Source organism: Callorhinus ursinus, unplaced genomic scaffold (assembly GCF_003265705.2).
Source record: "Callorhinus ursinus isolate GAN/ISIS: 27379988/994484 unplaced genomic scaffold, GSC_fseal_2.0 scaffold19, whole genome shotgun sequence".
NCBI classification, from domain to species: Eukaryota; Metazoa; Chordata; class Mammalia; order Carnivora; family Otariidae; genus Callorhinus; species Callorhinus ursinus.
Genome location: NW_027397081.1, coordinates 24393142 through 24408959, shown reverse-complemented (window position 1 = coordinate 24408959; position 15818 = coordinate 24393142).

Sequence of the window (15818 nt, the reverse complement as noted above, 5' to 3'; positions counted from 1 at the left end):
GGCAAATGAGGAGAATCTGATCTGCAAAAAATGCCCTAGATAGTGTGATGTTCAAATAGATAGAGTAATTACACAAATTTTGGAGATGAAAGGATCCTCAGAGATCATCAGATTTAGTTTCCCTAACTTTTCCCTCGTCTAACACTTGAGAAACCTCCACTAAAAATGTGGATCATCTAGTTTCTTGTTCCCTGATAAACTGTAAGCTCGAAGAACAGATACTGTTTTATCTTTTATTTTTAGCTCTTATCAAATATCTGGAACACAGAAAGGCTTATTACATGTTGTTTGGATGAGTTAATCCTGCTAAGCCCATTTCATAACAGGTTTCTTAGAAGAAAGAGAGTTGGAAGACCACCCATGGAGAGTCACCAGCATCATCAAGTGGGCTCAAAGCACTTTCCTCAGGGAAGGTTCTCAGCATGCCTGGTCTTTCCCCCACAGACCAGCCCACTCTGGTTTAGCACATGTTCTGTTTCTTGGACACCTTCTCACCTGTACCTTTTTGCCTGGCCACTCCATAAAGAAAACAACCTGGTCTTCTACAGCAGCAATTGTTTAGAATGAATACACTTCCCCTGCTTAGATCAGGGTCAGCAGGGCCAAGAATCCTAAAAACACTGATTTTTTTTAATGCTGAGACTCTACATGAATCCTCTATCCCACCACTGTTTTTACCTTTGCAGAAATGGAGTCTTGGAGAGCTTGCAAGACCCTCTTGAGGTTTCCTAGAATTCACTGGGTCATCTGTGCTAGAATCCAGGTCTTTCGACTTACATTTCACTGTTCTTTATGCTCTGTAATGATGCACATATTTCCTTTTAGACATGCTGATAGACTTTGTATTGATACCTAAGACCTTATATTTCCCCCTTTATATCAAGACAGTGTTTAAAGCAATACAGAAACAACTAAAAGAAATCAAAATAATGTGATTTACATGCAAGGAGAAGAGCGATGCAATGCCTACATAAAATGAGATCTCACAGAAAGCCTTCGCTTACCAAGAAAACCTCACTTACATGAATGACATCAGGGCTGCCTGGCTTGGACCTTGAAATCCTGGATGGAGCAGATCACCTCTTTAGGATGGCATGAACAGGCAGGCTCAATTCTCATTAGAGATTAGTTTGGGGGGAAACATGAGATTTGAAATTAGATTTGACACCATTTGATTTCTGAACTTCAGTTTTGTTATCTGTAAAACAGGTTAATAATCCCACCTGGCCTAATGTATATGTTGTCTTGTTTATCCAATAAGACACTGAGAGTCTGGATGAACTGCATGTAAATATTAGTTGTTGCTAGACCCTCCTCATGGAAGGTAACACCCAAGAGATGATTTCTTCTCCTGAACTTGAGGCAGGAATGGAAAGAAAGTGGAGTTAGCCTAGGTTACTCCTTCCTAGTTCACCCATCGTGTAGTGTTATAATAGGAAAGAGGCTAAAAGGAGAAAGTGGAAGAGTAGAGCAGTGGGAGACCTGGTGAGGGTCAGCTGAGGACCACGGAGGGTGGAAAAGGAAAACAACCACCTCTCAGAAATGGCGGAAGAGTTAAAATTATCTCATGAATAGCAGCAATGGTATTGCCTCTCACTTCTCTTCTCTGAAAGCACGGGTTCTCCAAAAATAAACCAAGGGCAGAAAGGTAGTATAACACTGTGGTCACTAATATGGGCTTCAGCCAGTCAGATCGACTTGAATTTGAATTCCGATTTACTTGTATGTGACCTTAGGCAAATTGTTTAACTTCTTGTGGCTTCATTTTTTTTTTCTTTCAGCAAAATGAGAATAATAATATCACCTCCCTTAAGGGTTATTAACTGAGATAATGCATGCCCAGGGTTTAGTTCAGGGCTGGACAAAGTAGTAAGTATGCAGTAAGTGTTAGCTCTTACTCTTGTTAAGAATGTACTAATTAGTAGGGGAGATGATTCTTCAATTTGAGCTGAGATATTACCTACCCAGGCTTCTCCCATACAAAGGAACCCAGAATCCTTGTGCACTTTCTCTTTCACCTCCAATCTGATAAACCTGGGCTCCTTTTCAATCAGTCTTAACTAATTAAAACTGTATTGAGCATTTCTTAAGTATTGGCCACAATCGCAGGCAAATGAGATAATTTGCCCACAGGGAGCTCAGGAAATTAGGGCCAATTTAAGAACGGCATGAACAGATATAATTTTCTTCATTTTTGATGGCCCTATGAAATGTAACGGTAGGAATATGCAATATTCCCAAGGTCCTATTAGAGTTATCACAGCTGCATTCTCCAGCTCTCTGATAGTAGATGAGGTTCCAACACAGCCTTGTATGGAAGTGCAAGTTTTGCTTCCAGAAAGCCTCCACTATGTTGTTATAACTGGTATCATAATTAACTAAGATGAGACTTTATTTCCTGTTTTTTGAAGCCATGTTTTCTGTAACCTAGGATAAATAAACCCTGAAGCAGTCATTAGACCAGGAAGCATTTTTAGGGCCTATATCCTGTCCTGGCAGGGAAACGGGATCAGATGAGCTAATGGGTCTTTCCATGGCTAACTGCTATGACAGCTGCCATGTTAATAATGGCAGGAGCATCAAAACAGCAAGCTGTCCAGTGAGAGAGGGGCTGGATTTTAATTTCCATCAGCACATGAGATATCAAGGCAGCCGTGTTTAATCCGTTCACGTAGAAATTAAAATTAGAATGGAAGCTATACGAACCCACCTGTTCTAGGATGTGTAGCGGACTCACGACCAGAGAGGTTTAAGTAACAACAGCAACAACAACAAAATAAAACATACTAACAATATAAAAATAAACCCCTTGGAATTATATTTTAAATCTGGAGGGAAAACATGTGGTCCAACACCTCCATTTTGAGGGTAGTGGGGCTTCAATGAGATAGAAGATCTGAGTGGCAGTGAGGTGTCATTGAGTGTCCAAGAGAAAGGAAATAAGATGTTGGGAGATCATATGAAATCTAGTCCTCCAGCTCTGTGTAGGGAAGACAAGTCTTAAGCCTTTCTGATTCTGGCAAAGCTCTCCCTGAACCTTGCCTTCCCACCAAGTGGCTAGAATTTCTATTGTCAAGCATTTATCTGCCGGTCAGATAATGACATCTACTGGTAATATGCTCTGGGGAAAACACCATAATACAAGAAGGCCAAGAGATAGAGTAGTCCTATCTGTGCAGAATGGCTATGAACCAAATCAAATCTGAACTTCTCTATCAAAATTTATTAAATGGGGAAAATCGACTTGCCCCACAAATTTATCTGGAGGACAAATGAGTGAAAAGTGCAAGCATTTTGAACTTCAAAATGGATCTACACATGTATTTACCTTTCTCTCTTTCAACCCCATGGTCTTGTACACAGTCAAACTCTTTTGCTTGCCTGGGCAGTAACATTTTCTGGCTGCCTTCTCAAACTACACTTTGGCTGCAGGGTGACTGGGAAGGGCAGTTTTGGCATTCAGAGAAAGTATCTAGCCCATGGATGTGGGTGGCATATAACAGAGCCAGGAGAATTATTACTCTTATTGGCTCCCTTTTTCTGTTCTCAGGTCCCTCCATGGGACCATTTTCTCATCTCTTTTCCAGATTTTTTGAGGAGTACATAGGCACTGCATAGAGTTTGCCCCTTTCATAAGCCAGACCACAGGGGATCCAGCTGTGTGGCCACCCTCTCCTACTCTTTCTGGCCTGGTGGGAGGAGAAAGGGCGTTGGACACATTTTGAAGCCATTTCTATAATATTGATGCTGCAAGTCAATGAGAAGGCTGAACTCAGCTTTCCAGGCAGGAATTGCCAAAGAACAAAGATCTGATTCATACTAACTCATTGACTGCCTTATTTGTAATTTCCCCCTTAATATTATAAATGCAGGCAACCAGGAATGCCGGCTTCCCAGATGAGAATTTGCACAAATCATTTTTGTTTTCTATTTTCTGTAGATTTCCTGTCCACCCCCACCCCAACCCAATGTACCCCTTGGAAACACCACCACTCTGGAGAGAGAAACTGGAGGGCCCTTTGTTTAAGAGAGAGGAAAGCCATGCATGTGAGTGGGGGGGAGAGAGGAATTTTGCAAGGCACCTTCCACTGTCCTCTCAGAGCCTGATGCAACAGAGTGGGTGGTTATCCAGAGCCTGTTGAAAAATGTCAAAAATCCAGGTCTTTGAGATAGGAAGATGAGGCTGGCTACAGGTCTCTGTGAAGACAGTTCTCCATCCACCGCCTCACCCCACCTGAGTGTTTTTGAGGTGTGCTGTGAGCTGGGTGGGTGGCTGCAGAGTGTTCAGTAAGTCAGCTCTTCATGCAGTAATTTGATTATGCCACAAGGAGCATGGACGCTGTTGACTTAGAAATCACACCGCGTAATTTAAACAACGTTTGGCACATTCATTTGCATGCCGAAAAATTCATAAAAACTGCCCTGTTCTTTTCCACAATTCCTGGTTCACATAGTCTGAAAACAATCACCAGCAGTGCTTCCTATGGTTTAGGATTTGAACTTCTCATCTCCTTGGGACACTGAATAAAGGAGTAAAACATCAGCAAAGACCCCACTGAAAGATGAGAAGATGGAGACATGGAAATTTATTAAGAGATATATCTAAGATCCCTGTTTTTTTTTTTAAATACCAAATTCTGTTGTCTTTCCAAAGGTCCTCATACACTTGTAAACGAAATCAGAAAAATAAAATCATATATTCATTCTTAGGATTTTCTTGCTCAGATTTATCTCATGCTGACATATCAAATATCATAAGGGAAATGATTACAGGCCAGTATCTTCCAACACAAATGGTCTCTTTTTAAAAAGCAGAGATTTTTAATATACATATATTATATATATATATATATATGAGATAATGAAAAGTCAAACAGAACAGATATTATGAAATGAGAAGTGAAAGTTGACATTCCCATTTCATAGTGAGTCACACTCCCAAAAGGTAGCCACTTATACTATTTCTATTTTTAGTATTTTGGTAGTTAATTCCATATTTTATGCAATATACTTCTGTTATTTCTTGACTTAATCACTTTAAACCATGCCAATTAACCATCAATACAAAACATAAAATATGTAGTTCATTTACACTACGCCTAACCCCATCAGCTTCCTAATCTTTAAGTGATTTTTCAGTTTTTAGGGTTTTTTTCTTTTTAGTTATCATTGTAACTTTGAATAATACATCTCAAATTTTTGTTTCTTGATGCATCATCTGTAGATAACATCTCTGATCTCATGTCATGTGAAATGAGGAAATTAGCATTCCTGTGTTTCTCTCTACCTTTCTACATACTCTTTACCCCCTCATATCATCAAAGTTGCATTTGCATTCAATTTTGTAACCATAATTAAGTCAGTCACACTCTGTCTGTAGACTGATTCTAAAAATCAAAATCCCATTTGTATTAAGACTATGTATTCATATTAAGATGGTTCACCACAGAACCAAATTGCATGATTAGGCTTCATAGAATTCTATATCATACACATACACATATAATTCTATATCATACACATGTGTGCCAATGAAAACCATGCCAAATTTCAGGATCAAATGAATTCTCTTTCTTATATTCTATAAATTCGTTAAAACCAGATCACATTTTGATTTTCATCATATGACTTTCTTATGTAGCTTTTTGTTTTTCCTGGTGTTTCTGATTGCTTTTTTTCCTTATTAATTAAAGCAATTTATGTTTTCACCTTTCATCCAACATTTTATTAATTATATGTTACAGGGGAATCTACCTTCTTTTAAAGATATTTTCCTGTTCTAGGATTGTTTTTAAAACTTACTGTAAACTTGTCTCCTGGATAAGGTCCACTGTTTCCTGGATCTTATTTTCTCCTCTTTTTTTGTTTCTATTCTTATTTTGCTAAAGTACATCTTATTTTTCATTTCAGAAAGGCTTCATGGAAGGTAAATTTTCACATTCTTTGTATGCCTGAAACTGTTTTAATTTTGTTATAAATACTTGCTTGATAGTTTAGGTATACACTTTTAGTTTCAAAATAATTTTTCTTCAAAGTCTTTAAGACATGACTTTATTATCCTTTAGCATCCAATGCTGAAAATTTGAAGACCGACGCCAATCTTACTCTCATTCTTTTGTAAATGACTTGCTACCTTCTTTCTAAAAGCTTTTTGAATCTTATCCTTGGATGAAACTTCAATTTTAAGATTGGTGACTCTCAAGGCACCTGGCTGGATCAGTCTGTTGAGCATGAGACTCTTGATCTCCTTGGGCCCCATTTTGGGTGTAGAGATTACTTAAAAGATAAATAAAAATTAAAATTAAAAAAAGACTGTGACTTTCTTCAGCTCTCATAAATTTTCCTCTGATACTTTCTACCCTTTATTTTCTCTCTTCTCTTTTGGGAAACCTCTTGAGGTGAATGTTGGACACCCTAGATTAATCTATGTCTCTAAACTTATATTGTTTGATATTTTGCATCTCTTTGCATTTTACTCTTTGTCCCAAGACAGTTGTTTGACTTTTTCCAGGTATGTTGTTAAATTTTTATTTGGGAAATCATATTTTTTATTTTCAACCATTCATTCATCATTCACTTGTTTAGTAAACACATATTGAGCCCTTGTTATATGCCAAGCATTCTTCTATGGGATACAGCAATGAACCAAACCTACGAAGTGTCTTTCCTTTTGATTAGAGAGGAGGCAAACAATAAACAAATGCACAAGTTGATACAGAATAAGTAAGTGCTATTGAGAAAAATAAAATAGATGTTTCTAGGAAGAAGTTGCTGCGGCTGAGGTCGAAGAGGTTGCTGCCTGTGTTCTCCTTTAGGATTTTGATGGACTCCTGTCTCACATTGAGGTCTTTCAACCATTTTGAGTCTATTTTTGTGTGTGGTGTAAGGAAATGGTCCAGTTTCATTCTTCTGCATGTGCCTCTCCAATTTTCCCAACACCATTTGTTGAAGAGACTGTTTTTTTTCCATTGGACATTCTTTCCTGCTTTGTCAAAGATTAGTTGACCGTAGAGTTGAGGGTCCATTTCTGGGCTCTCTATTCTTTTCCATTGATCTATGTGTCTGTTTTTGTGCCAGTACCATACTGTCTTGATGATGACAGCTTTGTAATAGAGCTGGAAGTCCGGAATTGTGATGCCGCCAGCTTTCCTTTTCTTTTTCAACATTCTTCTGGCTATTCGGGGTCTCTTCTGGTTCCATACAAATTTTAGGATTATTTGTTCCATTTCTTTGAAAAAAGTGGATGGTATTTTGATGGGGAAAGGGCAAAAATGAACTATTGGGATTTCATCAAGATAAAAAGCTTTTGCACAGCAAAAGAAACAGTCCACAAAACCAAAAGACAACCAACAGAATGGGAGAAGATATTTGCAAATGACCATATCAGATAAAGGGCTAGTATCCAAAATCTATAAAGAACTTATCAAACTCAACATGCAAAGAACAAATAATCCAATCAAGAAAGGGGCAGAAGACATGAACAGACATTTTTCCAAAGAAGACATCCACATGGCCAACAGACACATGAAAAAGTGCTCAACATCGCTTGACATCAGGAAAATCCACATCAAAACCTCCATGAGATACCACCTCACACCAGTCAGAATGGCTAAAATTAACAAGTCAGGAAACGACAGATGTTGGCGGGGATGTGGAGAAAGGGGAACCCTCCTACGCTGTTGGTGGGAATGCAAGCTGGTGCAACCACTCTGGAAAACAGTATGGAAGTTCCTCAAACAGTTGAAAATAGAGCTACCATAGGATCCAGCAATTGCACTACTGGGTATTTACCCCAAAGATACAAATGTAGGGATCTGAAGGGGTACGTGCACCCCAATGTTTATAGCAGCAATATCCACAATAGCCAAACTGTGGAAAGAGCCAAGATGTCCATCGACAGATGAATAGATAAAGAAGAAGTGGTATACATACACAATGGAATATTATGCAGCCATCAAAAGGAATGAGATCTTGCCATTTGCAATGACGTGGATGGAACTGGAGGGTGTTATGCTGAGTGAAATAAGTCAATCAGAGAAAGACATGTATCATATGACCTCACTGATATGAGGAATTCTTAATCTCAGGAAACAAACTGAGGGTTGCTGGAGTAGTGGGGTGGTGGGAGGGATGGGGTGGCTGGGTGATAGATATTGGGAAGGGTATGTGCTATGGTGAGTGCTGTGAATTGTGCAAAGACTGTTGAATCACAGGCCTGTACCTCTGAAACAAATAATGCAATATATGTTAAGAAAAAAAAGAAGAAGATAGCAGGAGGGGAAGAATGAAGGGGGGGAAATCGGAGGGGGAGACGAACCATGAGAGACGATGGACTCTGAAAAACAAACTGAGGGTTCTAGAGGGGAGGGAGTGGGGGGATGGGCTAGCCTGGTGATGGGTATTAAAGAGGGCATATTCTGCGTGGAGCACTGGGTGTTATGCACAAACAATGAATCATGGAACACTACATCAAAAACTAATGATGTAATGTATGGTGATTAACATAACAATAAAAAATTTGAAGAAAAATAAGAGAAAAATAAAATAGAGTAAGGTGGATAAGGGGTACTGAGGACGGGAATGGATGGTTTTATTTTATACAAGATAGTCCAGCAAGACTTCACTGATAAGTTAATATTTTCATGTGACACATATGAAGTGGCAGGGGCAACTATGTATAACTGTAGCAGGAAGGGCAAATAAAAAGGCACTGAGGTAGGAACTCTCTCCTTCTTTGACCCTTCTCCGTAGTAGATCAAAAAGGTGTTTTGGGACATTCCTAACTACATCTAAAATTTTAAGATACTCATATCTTGTTGCTTTGGAGGCTGCCACAGGATGCATTTGTAACTAAACTGTAGGCTCTAAAATAAATTAAAACCTACATATATTTTCAATCAAACAAGCTTAATTGGAGAGGTTCCTGAGGGCCAAGTACCAGGTGAAATGCTGGAGTTACAAAGATAAATAAGTCATCGTCCTTACCCTGAATGTAAACGAATAGCTAATGTGTAAGGCAGCAAACACATTGGATTTACGTATAAAGTAATTGAAAATGCGAATTGGGCATGTGAACACAGCTCACAGTGCAGCTGCTGGTGAGAAGAAAAAGTCAGGCAGGGAAGCTCCAGATAGGAGATGAAGCTGAATAGGATTGCATTATGGGGGCATTCCAAATGGTGGGAACCACATGAACACCTAACAACACACAGAAAATTTCCATCAAGAGTTTTTACTCAGTGCTCGCTTCGGCAGCACATACACTAAAAAAAAAAAAAAAAAAAAGAGTTTTTACTCAATTAAATCTAGTTTCTGGAGGTCTGGAGGTCTGAGAGTAGCACAAGCATATTAACTTAATCCCCCCCCACCCCCCATTCCCCTCCCCCCCAGAGAGAAAGAGAGAGAGAGAGAGTCTAAGAAAGGAAAGGGTTATAAGGCAGCAAGACCATGGGAGGACTCTTGATGAGTGGTCACCAACACATGGCTTTCTTCTGATTTTTAAAATATGAATTTTCCAAGTATGTGTGGCCTTGGACTGGAGGAGGCATGAGATAGAAACCCAGAACTGGACCAAACATCAGGAGTTTGTGGTCTAAAACTGGTGGGTTAGCTTTGGTCAGGTTACTCGTTCATAGTTACATCTGCTCAAGTTTTAATCAATTAATTAACTCTAAAGGCTTGAATATTGTCTCTCTGTTGTGCCAAAGCTCAGCTTCTTATAACTTCTATCAACAAGGCCTAGTTTGATGTTTTTGGAATAAAACTCTTCATCTTCTCCATTACAGCCCTTTACATGTTTAAAAATAGCAGGAGAGATCACCATAATAGTGGCTTCACAGATTCTCTCAGCCGGATGGAACCTTAGCTGTCTGGTACAATGCAGGGAACTTCTCTACAGCATCCCTGCTGGTTGGCTCTACAGCTCTATTTCAACTTACCCAGTGCTTTTCCAGGCACTCATTTCTTTTTTGAATGGCTCCAAATGTTCAAAAGCTCTCTAAATGTTCAAAAGCACTTCATCATTTTGATCTAAAATATGCTTCCCTTAATGTTTATCTACTGATTCAAGTTCTATGACACTTGTCTATTATGAGGCAATTTCAATTCTAACAATGAAATATTATAACAGACTGCTGCAATGAGACAAGGCAGGATTCATCGGAGCTATCATAAACAAAATCTCTAATCCCTTTCATATGCAAAGCGTTTGACTTTCAAAGCGTTTTCTGTCTCTATTATCTCATTTTATTTTTCAACATCTCAATGAGAAAAGACCTGCTAGGAGCCTAGGCAGCAGTAGGGAGTGGTGCCTCCTTCCATGAATATTATTGCTGTGTTTAGTAACACTGACAAGGATGGGAGAGAAATAATCAAGAAGGAAATGTCTCCGAAGATGCTCCGTGATCTGATGCCATCATCCTTTGGAATTCTGCTTGCTGATATGTGGGAATATCAGCACCTCCCGAGATAATGAAATGTGCCAGGACTATTCCTCACTGTCCTCCTATTTCTCACCAGAATCACAAGTCTCTGTGGTCAATGGAATTCATGATAAAAGCAAAACATCAGAGCCTTCTTCACATCTTCTCTATGGATGGGCTACAGAAAGCTCTCTGGTAAGATGTTGGCTCTTCTGGAGATACCCAAGTTGACAGACTCCAGAAATATACAGAGATAATATTCAGATCTGTACTTAATCTCTTGATCTTTGTCAGTCTTGGGCCAGTTACATGGATAGTTTGGTGAGACCTGAAGGGCAGGGATGGGGGAGGAGGACGCCCTTCCTTTCAGGCAATGGGCATGAAAAATACCTTTGTGAACTCAGTGGTATAGAATTGCAGGCAGAAGTTTCAGGAAACCTGACAAATCTTTCTCCCAACTACTGTATCAGACCTCAGGAATTCCTTTAGACTCCAACTCATGGGCAAATTGAGTTCCCCATCCATTTTCATAAGTTACAGTGGAAAAACATTGTCTCTTCCTAGCTTCTCTTTGATGTGGAACACAAAATCCTTACTGGCCCCTTTAAAAGCAAGAGAGATTAACATTTCTGTTCTTGGTCCAAAGAAAATGAATGTGCCTTTTATATTTTCGTATAGTCTGGCTGGAGACTTCAAGAAAGCAAAGACTCACTTGAAGCTCTAGGACTTGATTTTCTACACCAGGGGCATGGAGCTCCAAGGAGCCTGGTGGCAGGAGCACTTGTAGAAGTACCTTTCTGGTCCCTGGGGCTCAAAACAGACCTTACACTTCACAGCAGGAGAGCGGTGCCAAATTTGCCCAAGTGTGGAAGAAGAATCCAGCTACCCTTCTTCTGATGAGCAGATCAAAGGCATCACATTTCATTGTTTCAGGAGAAGAGAAATGGAAAAATAAAAGGAAAGCAAATCAAAGGATGAAGGAAAAGGGGAAATCCCTCTCATATGGAGTAGACATAGTAGGCAAAGTGGAATAGTTAAGAAACTATGTATTATATGATTTATGTACCAGAAGTCCTTCTCTTGGACTTTCTAGAAATTACCTATATAATCTTTTACTTCATAGTTGAGAAAACCGATGCCCAGAGACCTTGCCCCCAAACATAACAGGCAGTTAGTAGAACTAGGAATTGCATCCAGGTCTCGTGATTCTTTCATTACTGGTAAAGTATAAAATGAAGGCTCAGTCCTATGGTAAATTTCTAGACTTTTTAGGAATACATATAAGCATCCCATGAAGCGTTAAAAATGCTGTCTAAGGCAACCATTTAATGGCATTAAAAAGATGTTAAGATTTATAACTAAGGAAAAAATAGGTTAAAATATCATGTGTAATATGACTATTATATTTTATATAAATTAAAAATACTTATCTAGTAGAAAAACTAGAAAAACATTATCCTTATGAACTATTATCATTTGCTACCTCTGAATGGAGAATTATAGATGAATTTAATCTTGTTTTTACTTTTTCATATTTCCCAAATTTTAAACAGTAAACATGTATTACTTTTGGATTAAAAAAGGTAATTATTAGGGCACCCCTAGTGGCTCAGTCAGTTAATTGTCTGACTCTTGATTTTGACTCAGGTCATGATCTCAGTGTCATGGTCTCAGGGTCATGAGATGAGCCTCGCATCAGTCTCCTTGCTCAGTGCAGAGTCTGCTTGAGATTTTCTCTCTTCCTCTGCCTCTGCCCCTCCCCCTGCTCTTTCTCTCTTTCAGAATAAATAAAAAAATAAAATCTTAAAAAAAATAGAAAAATAAAAAAGGTAATTATTTGGAAAAAGAGATGGAAGGCAGAATTGTTCTTGGATTCAAGATTAAAGTTCTTGAATTTCAATCTTGGGAAGTGATTTAAGAGGAAGAGCATGATTTCAATATAAATTCTTCACTCCAAGCTTCCTTGAATTTTGGTCATCTTTAGAGCTGACTTCTACAATCTGGACAAGTACTAGCCCTTCTGTACCTCTGACCCATCAGAGGATTTTTTTGCCTCACACTAAGCAAGGAACAATAATATTTGTTTTCACTTTTACTCTTTTGGGGGGTTTTTTGGCCCTCTTTCGATGTATCTATTACTCAAACACCCAGAATTTCTAAAAATCCATGTTCGAAGTGCTTCTCCCTGGGAGCAAGGTCAGCATTGTTGGCTATCCCAGATGTTTTCTGGTTGGTGCAAAGTTTGAGTTCAAGCTTATATGATTTCCTTAGCTGCCCTTTTAAAAAGAAAGAAAGAAAGAAAGGAAGGAAGGGAGGAAGGAAGAAAGGAAGGGAGGGAGGGAGGGAGGGAGGGAGGAAGGAAGGAAGGAAGGAAGGAAGGAAGGAAGGAAGGAAGAAAAAGAAAGAAAGAAAGAAAGAAAGAAAGAAAGAAAGAAAGAAAGAGAAAGAAAGAAAGAAATTGGTACTGTAGATAACTGATTTGTATGCAATAAGGGAAGTTAAAAACTGGATTGTATAATCACAGTGTTTCTTTCCATACTCTACACTCAACCAGCCCTGGGGTCCCTTTTCTATACACCTATACACTGTGAAGAGTTTTCTGTGACCAACAGCCATTGATAAGAATGAGTAACGTATTTCAGGTTTTTTTCAGACCTGAAACTCTTGGCAAACAAATGAGGAGGGAAACAAAACCCAAAAGTCTAGATTCAGTCCAGCAATCACAAGTCAATTGCTTCTATTTTTCTCATCCTTAAGGAAAAATAAGATGAAGGATGTACTGATGCCACTACTCAAATAGTAAAGGAAAAACACTCCAGATGTCGGCTGAATTACCCAGATAACAGACAAAAAGAAATCTGGTGTGAAGTGGTGACTCATTCTGCCTGTTTACACAGCCTGAATTTTCTGGTTAATTGTCAGTTCTTCACTTCACTTTGTGTTATGTAAAAGATAAATTATTCTCCTGACAGGTTTATTTTTATGTTGATTGGGAAAGAGTTCATGCTGAAACAGTTGTGTTTTCTGGGGACGGAGTTGGGTGCCAGAGTTTGGTAAAGCGTGTGACACCAGCAGGAGCAATGAAAGGAGGATTAAAGATCAAAGAACAAAAGTTAAGAAATTATAGGTAGATTGGAGAGTGTATAACCAACATTCAAATATCCATCCATCCATCCATCCAACCACCCACCCATCCATCCATCCACTCATTCATCCATCCATCAAATATTTATACAGCCTTTACTTTAGGTCTTAGGTATAATGATAAGAGCTACAGGAACAATGGTAAACCAGACTGATACATTTCTTTCCCACCCCCCACCCATGATTTTACATTAAACAAGGGAGATGGACGTTACACAAGTAATTACAACATCATTTTTCCTACAAAAGAGAAAGTAGTATGCTATTAAAACATGTAATGAGAAGACAATCTAGTGAGAGAGGGGGAGGGGTGATCAGAGAAAGCCTCCTCACAGGGGTAGCATTCAGGTTGAAACCAGGCATATGTGAATGGCTGAGACATACAGATCACCTTAGTTTGTCTCCCTGGTCCCTGAGTTCAGGAATCATCTCAGCTACGTTGAGTTAGAAAGGGAAGTATCAAGGATAAAGATGTCAACAGCAAACCTGGTAGTTGATTGAAATGGTGTTCCCAAAAGCACAAAAACAGACCAATCTACTTCTAATCATTCATCAGCACCAGGCCAAAATAAGAGAGCGCATTAATAACTGATGAATGTGGCTTTCTATAAATCTCTCAGTGCATTTATGGCTATAGCTGACTGCGGTTAATTGGACTTCTGGTCTTCAGCATGTTTTGAAACAGCAAATCCATGGTGATGTTTTGGTGGTACATTGGATTGCTCTTTCCTCTCCCTGGTTTACTGGGGACTGAGCTATCTACTGAGTTCCCAGGTATCTGATGTGAAAATGGGAGAATAATTCCATCAACAGTTCAATTAATCTGAATTTTGCTCCTATAGTGCTAGTTATCTTAGCTTCAAACATAGACCTATAGACTCACCCAGGATGCTCAATATGCAGCTGACAACAGGTTAACCATTTAGCTTTGAAGAGATGTCACAACCTTATTTATTAGCTTCCTTAACATAAAGATTGATCTACGTGACTCAGTTTACTTATTTGAAAGGTGATGAGATTGCAGAATCCCTAAAGATTCTTCCCAGCTCACAAGCTCATGGTTGCTAGAATTGTTGTCATGATGGTACTGTTCTGGGAAGCATATCTTGTCTGAGCAGATGCTCCTGATTTGGTCCAGAGGAAGAGCATGGATAGGGAGATGCCCAAGGCACAGAGAATGTAGAGTTGGAACAGAGGCAGCCAATCTTGAGCACCTAGAGAAAGCAGAGCTCAGACAGCCTCCCAGCAGCCCAAACAGCCTCCCATGAAGGGGAGGGAGTTTAGGACTACTCTATCCAGTATGAATCAGGAAATATATTAATGGTCTCAGTGTCCCTCCATTGAAAGTGGTTTGCCTTCTAACTGGGGACTAGAAAACCTGCTTGGGAAAATTCAAAAGGACGGCCCTGTTGTCATCTTGGGGAGGAGGGCCTGACCCCAAGACTGGGCTCAATCTGTAATCAGTGGACTGTTTCTAAAGGGAAAATTAATGCAAGCAACATTGTTTGGTATGAGCCACCAAGAAGAAGCTGGGGCTGGTCTTCTATAAACCCAGCAGGACCCCCTTTGTCAGCAAGCTTGTCCTAATTGCATTATTGAGTGCTGCATCAGGCTCTCCTGTCCTGAGCAGCAGACCAGCACTCCAGCCACAAGGGAGGAGCAGCTCCCGCATTCTCAGGATTCATGGAGCATGGTGGCCGGGAAATGGAAGCCTGCACTGCCATTGATAACAATGGTTCATATTCATCAAGTGCAAACTTAATGAATTAAATACTTAGCACTCAATGCCTCTTTAATTCTCACAATAATCCCTGAGGTGTATGTATCCTTCATTTTCCATAGGAGGAACTAAAGGTCAGAAAGCTTAAAATGCCCAAGGTAACATAAGAAGAAGTGGGGCTGGGATTCAAGATGGGACAGTTTAATCTCAAGTCTACAGCACTGTGCTAGAACACAGTGCTCTACTGTAATCATGATCAGATCAATAAAGTCACACACTTAAAAAGAAAATTTTGCTTTATTTCATAATACAAATGGAGCACAAGTTTGTATGCAAAGCAGAAAACACAAACATATAACAAGAATAAAACAAACATCTCCCATGCCACCAGAAATGACGTAGGTCATTAGTGCTTTCAAATTTCAAACAAATGGTGTCATGCTGTACATACTATATTTTGACCTGTCAAGCCATAACCTGTTAGACTCATAACATTCATATTCACGTGCAATGTGATAGAGGAGTAGGCTTGC